At 40.4% G+C, this 13,675-nt stretch overlaps 1 non-coding gene across 1 annotated transcript; it reads right to left on the bottom strand.

The window, feature by feature from the left end:
* Window positions 1-3,793: 3,793 nt before the first annotated feature.
* LOC114093971 (U6 spliceosomal RNA) lies at window positions 3,794-3,900 on the bottom strand. The gene has a single exon (XR_003582958.1). It is a non-coding gene; the product is annotated as a U6 spliceosomal RNA (small nuclear RNA).
* Between the last annotated feature and the right edge of the window lie 9,775 nt (window positions 3,901-13,675).

A 13,675-nucleotide genomic window follows, 5' to 3' on the forward strand; every position in this document is an offset into this window, starting at 1 on the left:
TCATGTGGGTGGAGTCCTTAAGGGTGGGATTAGAACCCTTATATAAAGGAGGCCTGTGGGAGCTCGGTTGCCTTTCTGGCTTGTGATGACTCACAGAAGGTGCCAGCTTTTGTTAGCTTTTGCAATGTTTTGATGAAAACATTCCACAAGAACAATTTAGAGAAGGGAAAAATTACCTGGGGCTCATGGTTTCAGAGGTTGCAGTCCATAGAGAGCCTAAGCCATGGCTGTGGAGCTGAGGTGAAGCAACAGGTCATGGGGAAGGGCCTTTGATAGAAAGATGCTCAGTGCACAGCAGGATCAGAAAGGAGAGGGGGAGAGGGAGGGGAGGAAGGGAGAGGGGGAGGAAGGGGGAGAGGGAGAGGGGGAGGATGGGGAAAGGGAGAGGGGGAGGAAGGAGGAGGGGAAGGAAGGGGAGGGGGAGGGGGAGAGGAAGGGGGAGGGGAGAGGAAGGAAGGGGAGAGAAGGGGGAGGGGGATATGGAGAGTGAGGGGGAGAGGGAAAGTGAGGGGGAGGGAGAGAAGAGACCCTCAGGGAGTATGTGCCCATGTGCCCTTCCAGAGCATGCCCTCAGTGACTCTCTTCAGTCCTGTTCCACCTGCTCATGGTTACTAGCCAGCCCATCCATTCAAGCTCATAATCCAATCATTTCATCTCAAAGTTCCTGCATTAATGTGAGATTTGGGGGGGACACTTCATATATAAACCATAGCAGTGCCATCGGTGAGGAATGGGTCCTCTCCAGATACCAAACCTAACGACACCTGGATCTTAGGATTCTCATCATCCAGACTTGGGAGAAATAATATTTTGTTGTTTAAAATTGTCTGGTCTAAGGTGTAAGTTTTGGTGGCCCTAACTGACAAAATCTCTTTGGATTTATAATAGCCTTTATTTTATTCTTAACATTATTTATTTATTTTTCTTTTTTCAAATCTGTTCATGTTACTAGTCCTTTTCAAAGTATAAGGTTTTGTTTTTCATGGTCCTACCTATTATTTGTTTGTTTTCCACCTTATAAATTTTCAATAGTCTTAATTTGGTACATGGTTCCATGTTTTATTTTTTGTTTCTTGTTTTTATTCTAAATCTCAAGTTGCAAGTTTGAATAATATTTCTTCTTTTCTTCTGGTTCCATATACAACTAGACTAGTACTTACATTTTGTATGCTAATATTTCCTTAAGGAAATCTGCTTATATCTGATAAAATATTGATGACTTTCTACTGATTTTTAATTTCATGAATATTTTTTCTTTGATAGATTTCACCTATTATTTTCTATTATTTTCACACTGATTTCACCTATTATTTTCAAATTTCCTGAAGAAATGTAAAGAATCATTTTTTTTTTCATTTTTGAAAGTTTGGCTCTTTGATAATTATTTCCAGCATTCTTTATGTTTATTTTATCACCTTTATATTGTTTAAGATGACAAAGGTAATATAAAGGCACATACAGAATGCTGATTAATTCCTTATACAATTGAATTCTCAGAGCTTGTGTGGTGAGGTATGTACTCATACTCATTTTTAGATTTCTCTATTTCTTCTTGTTATTGTCAGTTTTATCTATACTTACATTTGAAAACTATGCTCTAAGATCAGAATTTCTCTTTTTCTAGTGAATTGATCTTTTTTTTTACTAATTTTCTAAATTTTTAAAATTTTGTTCTAATTTTTTATACATGATAGTAGAATGGATTTTGATATATTACACATATATGGAGTATAACTTCTCATTCTTCTGGTTGTAGATGATGTAGAATTACAACAGTTGTGTATATATATATGCACATAAGATATAATGTCCTATTCATTTTATTATATTTCCTAATCCCATTCCGCCTCCCTTCCATTCATTCCCTTTTGTCTAATACACAAAGTACTTTTATTCTTCCCTACCCTGCTCCTCCCATCCTATTGTGAATTAGCATCTGCACATCAGAGAAAATATTTGGCCTTTGGTTTTGTTGGATTGGCTTATTCTCCAGTTCCATCTATTTACTGGCAAATGCTATAATTTCATTCTTCTTTATGGCTAAGTAATATTCCATTATGTACAAATACCACATTTTCTTTATCCATTTATCTGTTGAAGGGCATCTAGGTTAGTTCTATATGTTAGCTACTGTGAATTGAGCTGATATTAACATTGATATGGCTGCATCATTGAGTATGGTGATTTAAATGCCTTTGGGTATAAGCCCAGGAGTGAGATAGCTGGGTCAAATGGTGGCTCCATTACATGTTTTCTAACGAATCTCCATACTGCTTTCTATAGTGGTTACATGGATTTGCAATCACAATTTGCAACTTTCTCCACATTCTCGCCAACTTCTGTTATTACTTGTATTCTTGATAATTGCCATTCTCACTGGAGTGTGATGAAATCTCAGTTTAGTTTTAATGTGCATTTCTCTAATTGCTAAAGATGCTGAACATTTTTTTTCATATATTTGTCTTTTTTAAGAAAATCATGGTTAAGGACACTTTTTCTCAATAGCAATTGCCTTTTTTTCTTAAAGTTCATTTTTAAGACTCTTTCTTTTGGAAAATTTTTTGTTACATAAATAAGAATCCTCAAGACTATGCTAGTCATTTGGGCACAATTTGTCCAACCTGAAAGTGTTCTAGCCATCTCAGATGACTGCTTGACTCTCTGTATCTCAAGCAGGAGTACATTCTTTCCGTTTCCATTTCTTGAGTTAGCGTCTCTAATATTTCACCCTTACTTCCTGTAAACCACTTGTTGGTGCTTGAAAAATGCTGATCTGGAATTGAATGAGATGATCTTCTAATTCTTCTTCCTGGGGACCACAGGGAAACTGAGACTCTGGGGGAAAAGAGAAACGCTCATGCTAGTCAGAGCTGAAGTCCAGTCTCCATGTTTCCACTGTGTGCTCTCTCCCATAGTCCAGTGGCTCCTGTAGTCTGACTTCCTTCTCTTGGTCCATCCTATCCACTTTTTACTGTCACTCAGCATGTACATCCTCAACAAAGATTTTCCTGTTACCTGGACATAAAGCACACATTCCATTCTCTGATCTCGTGTAGTGATCATAATTGTATTGCCAATATTATAAAACTTTCTTCATTGCCATGAACCCTATGCAAATTCTGTTGTTGTTGTTGTTAATGGGCCTTTCATTTATTTATTTATTTAAAATAAATGACAGTGGAATGCATTACAATTCTTATTACATATAGAGTACAATTTTTCATATCTCTGATTGTATATAAAGTATGTTGACACCAATTTGTGTCTTCATACAATGTATTTTGGATAATGATGTCCATCACATTCCACCATCCTTGCTAATCTCCTGCCCCCTCACTTCCCCTCCCACCCTTCTGCCCTATAAGAGTTCATCTATTCCTCCCATGCTCCCCCTCTTTTCCCCACTATGAGTCAGTCACCTTATATCAGAGAAAACATTTGGCATTTGTTTTTTTGGGGATTGGCTAACTTCACTTAGCATTATCTTCACCAATGCTATCCATTTATCTACAAATGCCATGATTTTATTCTCTTTTATTGCTGAGTAATATTCCATTGTGTATACATGCCACATTTTTAAAAAATCCATCCATCTACTGAAGGACATGTAGGTTGGTTCCACAGTTTAGCTATTGTGAATTGTGCTTCTATAAATATTGATGTGGCTGTGTCCCTGTAGTATACTGTCCTTTGGATATAGACTGAGGAGAGAGATAGCTGGGTCAAATGGTGATTCTATTCCCAGATTTCCAAGGAATCTCCATACTGCTTTCCATATTGATTGCACCAATTTAGAAATATGGAACACTTCACGAATTTGCATGTCATCCTTGCACAGGGGCCATGCTAATCTTCTCTGTATCTTTCTAATTTTAGTATATGTGCTGCTGAAGCAAGTACCCTAGGCAAGTTTTTATTATACAATTTAGTGTGGATTTGTTCACTATGGATGCTGTAAGCTATTGAGGGCAAGGAACAGCCTTCATTACCTCTTTGTATTCACCAGTGTCCTGCAGATATTAGATCATTGTGTACCTTTACATAGGTTCCTGTCTTGTCTTCTGCCTTGCATAGTGAGCTCCTCTTAGTTGGATAAGAGGGAGGACAGACAGAGCTTTGAGCCTGTTTGTATTTCCACAGTTCCTAGCTTATCACCCTGTACCTAGTGTGGGGGCCACGGTAAATATCTGTTGATCTGAGAAGCTAGTGTAGTCCGTTTCCTTTTCTTTATCTCAACTTTGGCATATAAAGTACATTCTTTTATCAAGGCATTTGCCTTCATTATAACTGTACAATTTCACGGAAACTCTGCTTTCTCCATATCAAGACTGCATAAAGCCGGGAGAAACCACTTCAGGGATGAATCTACCCAGTGAGACTTCAAATTTGCTGTCCCAAATGCTTAAAAATTCTCCAAAATTTTAATCAAGACCTGTAATTTTTAATGCTTTCCTAATACTCCCTCCAAACAACAACAACAACAACAAAAACATATCCTTTTCTTCATTGGTAGTAAAAAAAAAAATCTCCTCTGGTTCATTTGTGTGTCTGACATGCTCTGCATATAAAATTGATAGCTGGAGACTTTTTAAATAGCAGTCAAGATTTGAGCTGTGTTCTAGCATTTTTCTCCTTCTTCCTCTCTTGGCTTGAGTCACTTTGCCTTTTCCTCCAACTCTGGCATGACATAGTCCTCTCCAAATAGAGCATCTGAATTATTAATGCTTCTCAAACTATCAGAGTGCCCACGAAGCTAGTGCCCATCTCCATCTTAAAGGATGCTCAAATCATTAAATGCTGCCTACCTACTACAAACCCTGGGACTACACCTGTCTGAAGATACTAGTTTACTCAATTATTTTACTAATGAAGGTTTTGACATTACTTCACTTCTAGTTTAATTAAATTTACTTTAACATACATTTATTAACCACCCATACTTTCCCAAGAGATTGAGGTAGGAGTTGTATTTTCAGTAGATCCCATAAACTAGTGGGGGAGGAAAATTCACAGAAAATAATCAGGTGGAAACAGGTATTTAAAGAGGCTCAAGGAATATCAAATAGAGAGGACAGGCCATTATTTTAGAATACAGCTCAAAAATGTTTATCGAAGGGAGAAGACTGGGTCTGATTCTTGAATGGTGGGGAAAGAACCAGTTAGGAGGCATTACAAATAAGGGGAAGGATGTGAACAAGGTAGCCATGTGACTGACTAAAGAACATTAAACCTAAAGTCTGAAATTGCTGAGGAAAATGGGGATATTTAATAATGCAACACAGGAAGTGTCACATCATCCATATTCCCTCTAATGGAAGTTTCTTGGCTCAGACCCATACATGGAGTTCCTTTAACTATAAAAAGTGATCAGGGTAAATACCTGCTTGCCACTGTGGGAGAGAAAATAGTATTCAGATGTGGGAAAACTCAGAACAGAATATACTGGAATAAATCAAGCTTGAACCATCTTCATAGCAACAGACAACTGTTGGGGGCTTCACTTCCCCAGACAACACACAAGTCTTATTTTTGTGGAAATCCTGGAAGAAAGTCAATTCCCCTGGTGATTCATAGGTTATATATGGTGGAGAACTGAGAAAAAAATATATATATATAGCTTTTTTTTTAGTTTTACTAAAACTGTATAAAAAAAAGGAAATGGGAAATTTAATGTATAGCTAAGGGGATCAGCAGAGCCTGGTGCTCCAAGAAGACAAATATCCAATGCAAATCCCAGAATAGTTTTCCTTCAGTACACCTTGCCCAAGTTTTGCACCAGTTTTTCCCTTGAGGTGACGAAAAGGGCTTATTCAAACATATTCTCTGTCTTTATCTTTTAAAGTTCCTTCTCCAGAAAATCCTACTCAAATTGGATTGACTTTGTTTGCTGGAATGAAACAGTTCAATATCAGGATTGGTTAAGTCATGTCTGGATCAGGTACATTGATGAGAAAGTGTCTATTTTGTGTTGCTATAACAAAACACCCAAAACTGGGTAAGTTTATTATATTCATACTTTTGGAGACTGCAAATTCAAGATTAGTTGGCCCCAGACATTTGGCATCTTATTTGGGCCTTTTGACTACATCAGAACATGGTGCATGGCATCATGGTGGGAGAACATGAGAGAGAGAGAGAGAGAACACTCACATGGTGAGATTGGAAGCAAGAGATATTTAGGGACCAGGCTCACTCTTTTTATAACCTGCTCTCTCAGTGACTAACTGGGATCATTTGAGAACTACATTAATTCTCTCTGAGAAAGATGCCCTCATACCCCCATGACCTAACCACCTTCCATTAGGCCTCACCTCTCCAAGTTCCCACAACCTCAATACGTGAACTTTAGGGAACACACTCAAGCCATCTCCAAATCATAGCATCTAAATGCATCATCCAGATGACATCTTTTGGCCCTGCTTTTCTACCTGAAAAACCTCATCTTCTTGGAGTCTCCTCAATAGCTGCAAGTTGGCATCCTCCCTTATGCATGCTCTGCAGAAAGACTGTCGATTGCCACCATTACCACCATAAAACACATGCCTCATTCTCATTGGCCCTGTCTGGGACTTGTGCACATTTCAGAACCAACCACTGTGCTGAGTGAAATGAACCAATGGGATAAAGGGTGTTACCCAGGAGAAAGAAAGTTACTGGGAGGAAGACGTATGGGTGTTCATGGACTCACTCAGAAAGTGTATACCTACCAAGGGACATTTTAAGATCCAACTCAAATCACCTTCTCCAGGAAGTCTTCTGTAATGAGTGTCAGCTTGTTCTGTAGTGCTCACCTCTCCTTTTTGTTACACTCCTGTTTCCACATCTAAACTTTCAGTGCCTGTATCTCATGCTACATGACACAAAATCTAAGAAAGCTATGCTGAGATAGAAGTACACAGACATGAGGGTACATACGTGTGTATGATATATGTGCCAGAGAAATGTATTTATTGGTGTTATTATCACATCGATTCTTTTGGGGCAAAGATGTGAACACTCCAACACTTTTTACTAATCTTTGTGATATAACTAAAATTGACTGCAGTTGATATCACTTAATAAAATAGTTCTTGTCATGTAGAAGGTGCTCAATAAATAGTTTTGGGATCAATGAGCACAAGCCCTAAATAGTGATATTGCTAAGAACAAAAGCTATCATTTTACTTACTCAGTGCCAGGCACAGTGAAAATAACTTTTACCTCTCCCATTTGTTACAGAAACTTCGCAAGATAGCCATTTTCTGCCTTCTTTTCCAGGGAAAAAGAATGAATTACTGAAAGGCTCAGTGACATGAGCAAGGTCACACCACCGGTGGTGTGGGAGTTGAAATGCAAAGGTTGTCTATGACCAAAGGCGGTAGTCAGTGTGTCAATACGATCAAGTATTTTTAGATGTAATAACCTTTCGTAAGACAGCCTTGGGTAGAAGATAGAAGGTTAATGAGTTCTGCTCGGAATCACAAGGCATAGCCTGAGTGCATGGGTGTGATGGGGTTTGAACTCCAGCATCAGGGGCCCCGGGCTATTTGCAAGTCATGCCCAATCAAACTGGTCTGGTAGAGTCCCTCTTACTTCTTGTCTCCACACTGTTAACTGGTTGTCCATAGAGTAGGAGGGAGTAATGAGGCCCTCTTGACTACGGGAGAATGAGAGCCCTCAAAGGTGACATCCTTAGCTTTCTCAAAAGAGGCCTCAATTGCAGTCCCAGGATCACACAGCAGGGTCTCAGTGCCACAGTGACTGAAGTGCCGAACTCATCTCCAGGGACCAGTGCTCCAAATGCAGGTCATACTTGGGATTTGAGGGCCTTGCTTGTATAAACATGACAGTATATCTACATCCTACAGATTTCTAAGAGGTCAAATAAACCTACCTTTATTTCAACACAGTATCATTATCACATCATAGGCCAGGAGCCACTGGGACACATCAATTTTGCTTAGCTAACTAAGCCCCACATTGAGCAGACAATGAGCCTTAGCTGACTTAGTACTCCTGGTATGCTTATTTGGTAATAAGAAACATTTTTAATTCAGATGATAATAACAAATTGACACACACACACAAAAGGTGAGTTGCATGCCTCACTGGTGGCTTGTTCAGATCAGGCCTGACATTCTGTTCCCTGTGCTCTTCAGAAACGTGCCCCACTCATCTCATCGGGGCAATAACTGGTAATATGTTCTTCCTCTTGAGAAGAACTGGAGATCATTATGTTACGTGAGATAAGCCAGGCACAAAGAGCCGAGTGCTGAATGGCCTCACTCACACCTAGAATCTAATGAAACTGATCTCACAGAAAGTCCAGCCCAAATGGGTGGTTAGCATAAGGTGGGGAGAGTCAGGGTGGGGAGGACTGGGGAAGGTTGATCAGGGGGTCCTAAGCTATGGTGACATAGGAGTGAAGGGAGGCGAGATGGGAAGAGGAAGACAGTGGAATGAACCAGACATCACTTTCCTATGCTCATAGATGAATCCATGACCCGTGAAACTCCACATCATGTCCAACCACAGGAATGGGATCCTAATTAGAATAAGCTACACTCCAGTTATGAATATTATGTCGAAATACACTCTGTTTTCATGTATATCTAAAAAGAACAACTGAAAGTGTGTTAAAAAAGGAAGTTGTGGTGTGCTATTGCACAGTAAGGTGACTATAGATAATAATGATACACTGTTACTTCTAAGGGCTGGAAAAAGGAATTTTGAAAAATCTCACCAACTCTAAATGTCTGAGAAGATAGGTAAGTGTCACATGATTAAGACGTTACACAATGTACACATGTTTCGAAATCTCATGCCTCCCCAGGAACATGTATAGTATTTTTGTTTTTATGTATCAGTCAAAAATATATTTAATTTAAAAAATATTTTTTAAAACCTCCTTCCCCTAATAAACAAGGGAAAAGCTGTTACAGAGATGTGTTTTTCCTTTTTAAAACTGTATTGTTTGTTTGTTTGTCATTGCATTATATTTATGCAGAAGAGCAGGTTTATTGTGACATATTTGTACAGATACACACCATCATTTGTTTCATTTCTTACCACTCCTCTTTTCCCTCTCCTCCCCCTCCCCCTGATCCTCTTCCTCTAAGTATACTTTTATCCATTAATTAATTAATTAATTAATTAATTATAATTAGTGGATTATAATCATGCACAAAAGTGGGATTTCATTGTGATGTATTCAGACATGTGCACAACATAATTTGGTGATTTTCACTCCATACTTTCTCCCCTTGCCCTCCCTTCCTCCCTTCTCCTTCAATCCCTTTTCTCTACCCTTCTCCCTTTTGTTTTTGTGTGAGATCCCCCTCACTGTTTTTTTTCCTTTTTACCTGCTTAATAAGAGGAATTCACATATTCAAATGGAAAACTGTATATATATATATTTTTACTCCTTTTCTGTTCAAATTGGGGATATTGAGGAAAGTCATTACCAGGTGAATACCTTTCTTTTCTAGAATTGCTGATAAATTATCAGGTGTATCTGAGATCACCAAAGGAGTTCCATATTTCTGGCAGGGACTTGGAAATGCAAACTTTCCTCGGCTCAGATATGTGGCTCTTCTTTCTTCAAGGAGCCAGAGTCAGAATTGAGTTTAGATAGAGATGAGTGGGTTCCAGAACTGGTCTGGACACTGGTCACGGTGACCTAATAAGATCAGTTATTCTGATCATCCTTGCCAGAGCCTGAGAAGGTGCTGTGTATGGACACTTACAAGAGGGCTTGGACAGATGGGGGGCGTGGGGAGGAAGCCCCACATCATGGCAGAGGGAGGACCGCTGGCTGCTGGGACTACTCAGGGCTCCTTGCAGGGCCAAATGGACCCTGTGGCCGGACTGCTTCAGTGTTGTTTCTTATACTACTGCCCATCTAGGGCTCATCCCAGGTGGCGTTGACTCTTTTGGAGCCTCCTAGGGCCAGGATAAGGAAAGAAACAAAAAAGGTGACCAGTCTTACTCCTGGTACCAGGGGATCCTTGCAGCCCAGGAGACTGGCCACAAGCAGTAAAAAATCCTAAGGGCACCCATCTCTGAGCAACGTTTTTCTGACATCTTGTATTCAAATGCAACATTTTGTGTAACTTTATTTTCATAAACATATTTGTTTACATTTATGAAAATCTTATTTTTGCTGTTAGCTAAGCAAAATTGATGTGTCCCGGGGGCTCCTGGCCCATGATGTAACAATGATATTGTGATGAAATAAAGGTAGGTTTATTGGACCTCTTAGAAATCTGTAGGATTAAGGACCCTGAGCCTTTGCCTCGGTCGCAAACAAGGCCAACTCTTCAAGGGAGCCCTCCTGGACCTGTTCTGTACCAAGTCTCACTTAGCTCTCCCTCTCCCTCATTATCTATTTCAGTAAAGCCCCCTGCCTGTCCCTTTGGGAAGGTGGCTTGTTAGCCTTATCCCAAAGCTTTTCCTCTTGCTATGCCCACGTGGACACTATAGGACTTCACATTTATCTCCTCCAAGAAGCCTTCCAGGACTGCTTCAGCTCCTATGGATCATTGTGATCACATTATCTGAACAACTTGGTGTACCCCTTTCTCATATGCTGTGCTATATTCTATTTTACCTCCTCATCCAGGGCTCACAAGCAAGAAGCAACAGACCAGAGTCAAATCTGGGTCTGCCTCCCTGAGATCGAATGGCTTCCCCAGCTGTCACCCTCCTAGGTATTCTGTCATTGCCTCCCCAACTCTCTGGGTGCTTGTGATGCTGTCCTCCTGTGAGGCTGGCCCCTGAGAATGCATTGTGAAATACTCATGGTTTTAATCCTGTTCAGCTTGGGTTCCATGTTCAGTGGGACCGTGGAAACCTTGCTAGGAAGGGCCGTGATGTGGGACAGCACTTCTGCTTCACCTGCTGGTGATGGGATTGGGGGCTGTGGTCTGGAGATGGCTTGAATGTCCTCCAAAGATTCCTGTGCTGGAAGCTCAGTCCCTGGCGTGGTGATGCTGGGAGGTGGTGAGACCGTAAGGGGTGAAAATGGGAGTTCAAAAGGTCACAGGGATGTGACACTAAAAAGGAATTAGTGTAGTTCTTGTAGGACCTCAGTTAGTTGCCAAGAAAGCAGGTTGTTATAACAATACTAAGACTGGCCCCTGGATTCCTCTGGCTTCATGTCTCACCATGAGATCCCTTTCACACAAAGCTCCCACCACTGTGATTCCAGGCCACTCTCATCAGAGGCAAAACAGATGGGGTTGCCTGGTCTTGGACGCTCAACCTCTAAAACTGCGAAATGAGCAATCCTCTTTTCTTTATAATGTACTCGCCTTCAGGTATTTTGTTACAGCAACAGAAAATGGATAGGGATTAACACAGACATTTTTCATAGAAATAGAAAAACAGTCCCAAAATTCGTTTAGAAGAATAAAAAATCCAGAATAGCCAAAGCTATTCTAAGCCAAAAAAAAAAAAAAAAAAAAAAGCAATGCTGGAGAAATCCCAATACCTGACTTCAAATTTTATTCCAGAACTATAGTGACAAAAACTGCATAAAGACAGACACACAGATCAATGATACAGAATAGAAGATACAGAGGCAAACACACACATCAACAGTTATATGATCCTTGGAGAAAAGACAGACTTTTAAACAAATGGCGGTGGAAAAACTGGTTATTCATCTATGTAGAAGAATGAAACTAGACCCTCATCCCTCACCCTGCCCAAAAATTAAGTTCAAATTAACTTCAGAATTTTAACCAAAATCAAATAACCCAATTAATAAATGGGCAAATGAATTAGTGACACACTTCTCATAATTACAAATGCAAATGGCCAAGAAATATATGAAAAAATGTTTAGCATCATTAGCAATTAGGGAAATGCAAGATGAAACTAAACTGAAATTGTATCTTACACCAGTCAGAATGGCAGCCATCAAGAATATGAATAAAAATAAATGCTGAAGAGAACGTGGAGAAAAAAAAAATGAACACTTTTGCACTATTGGTGGGTTTGTAAATTAGTACAACCATTATGGAAATCATTATGGAAGTACCTCAAAAGACTAGGCATGGAACCACACAGGTCCCAGTTACCCCACTCCTCAGTATTTATCCTGAAGAGTTAAAGTCAGCATACTACAGTGACACATGCATACTTATGTTTACAGAAGCATAATTGAAAAAAAGCTTGACTTTGGAAACAGCCTCGGTGCCCATCAGTGGGTGAATGGATAAAGAAAAATGTGGTGCATATCACACAATGGATTTTCATTCAGCCATGAAGAAAAATGAAATTATGTCATTCATAGGAAAATGGATGGAACTATTAAGTGAAATAAGCCAAACTCAAGAGGTCAGGGGTCCTGGGCCTTTTATCAGATGTAGAAGCTAGAGAGGAAAAAGGAAAAGAAAGATGGCGGCAGATCTTATGAAAATCAAAGGGAGATCAGTGGAGGAAAGGGACCTGGGAGTGAGAGATGCGGAGGGTGGAGGGAAGGGCTGGGGAGTGATCTTGGCCAAATGGTCTTGTTATAGTGTACACTGTGTGCACTTGCACATATGTAACAACAAATCTCATCCCTATGTACAACTAGGAGGCACCAGTAAAAATGTGGAAAGTAGAGAATAAAAAAAAAAGTAGAGGCAAAGTCCCTTCCGAGCAGGGGCTCTGCTCTGTATCTGTATCTCACTGTTATACGTCTGCTCTTCTGAAACTCTGTCCCTCCACTGAAATGGTTTCTGGGACAATTTTGTTTCACTCAAAATAACCTGGATTGTTTAGTTCCATTTCCAGATGGTCTTGAGAAAATCACTGCAGGTGCATTGGTAATAGTGATACCTACAGACTGATGAGGCTGCAGATACCCCAACCCAGCAACACAGCCTGTCCTGGGTCGTCTGGTGCTTATCCTTTCTCCAGTCTTCTCAACTCAGAATGATCTCTGACTCTTCTCTTCTAGGCCACGTCACCCTCCCTCCAGTCACTGGTCAGGGGGCCAGTCCCTATCAAGGCCCTCACATCTATTCTCTCCTCTCCACTCCCCAGTTCAGAATTTCATCCTGCCTGGATTTTAGGATCATCCTCAAAATCCCCTCCTCCGCCAACTTTGAGTCTCCTTGTACTACTTTACTCTGAGCACTCATAAGCTGACCAACTTTCCCAAGATGCGATTTGGATTATATTTAAAAATCTCCTTTATCAAATTTATTCAGCAGTGCCTCATGTTTACACTATGAAGCTTTGATTCTCATATTTCCAGTCCTCATGTGTACAGTACCTTTGTGATGGGGGTATCTATGTCTGGATCCTTGGGACTTGCTCCTGGAAGTCTCCTCTTGCAGGGGACAGGGAAGCATTGCAGGCTTTTGGCTAAGCCAGTCTGGGTGGGATCCACTCTGCTACAGCCATGCTGTGGGACTTGAGCTGGTCCTTTGACTTCTCTGGGACTCAGTTTCCTCATCTGTAGCTCTTAGTTCGTGGCCAGAGTTGCTATTCTCCCTGGATGGACACCGTCAGTAAAAGTGCCCAGCCCAGTAGTTCATCTGTCTATCTGCTCCTCCCAAGGTCTGAAGGCTATTTCTATCTGTTCTCCTTCTCTCCAGTCTCACTTGCATGGACCTCTTCCACTCTCTGATTTAAAGCTACTGAGATCTGTGTCTGTGCCAGCATTTACCATTTTTACCCAGGCCATGAGCCACCTTAAAGG

This window comes from Marmota flaviventris, chromosome 11 (assembly GCF_047511675.1).
Source record: "Marmota flaviventris isolate mMarFla1 chromosome 11, mMarFla1.hap1, whole genome shotgun sequence".
Taxonomy (NCBI): domain Eukaryota; kingdom Metazoa; phylum Chordata; class Mammalia; order Rodentia; family Sciuridae; genus Marmota; species Marmota flaviventris.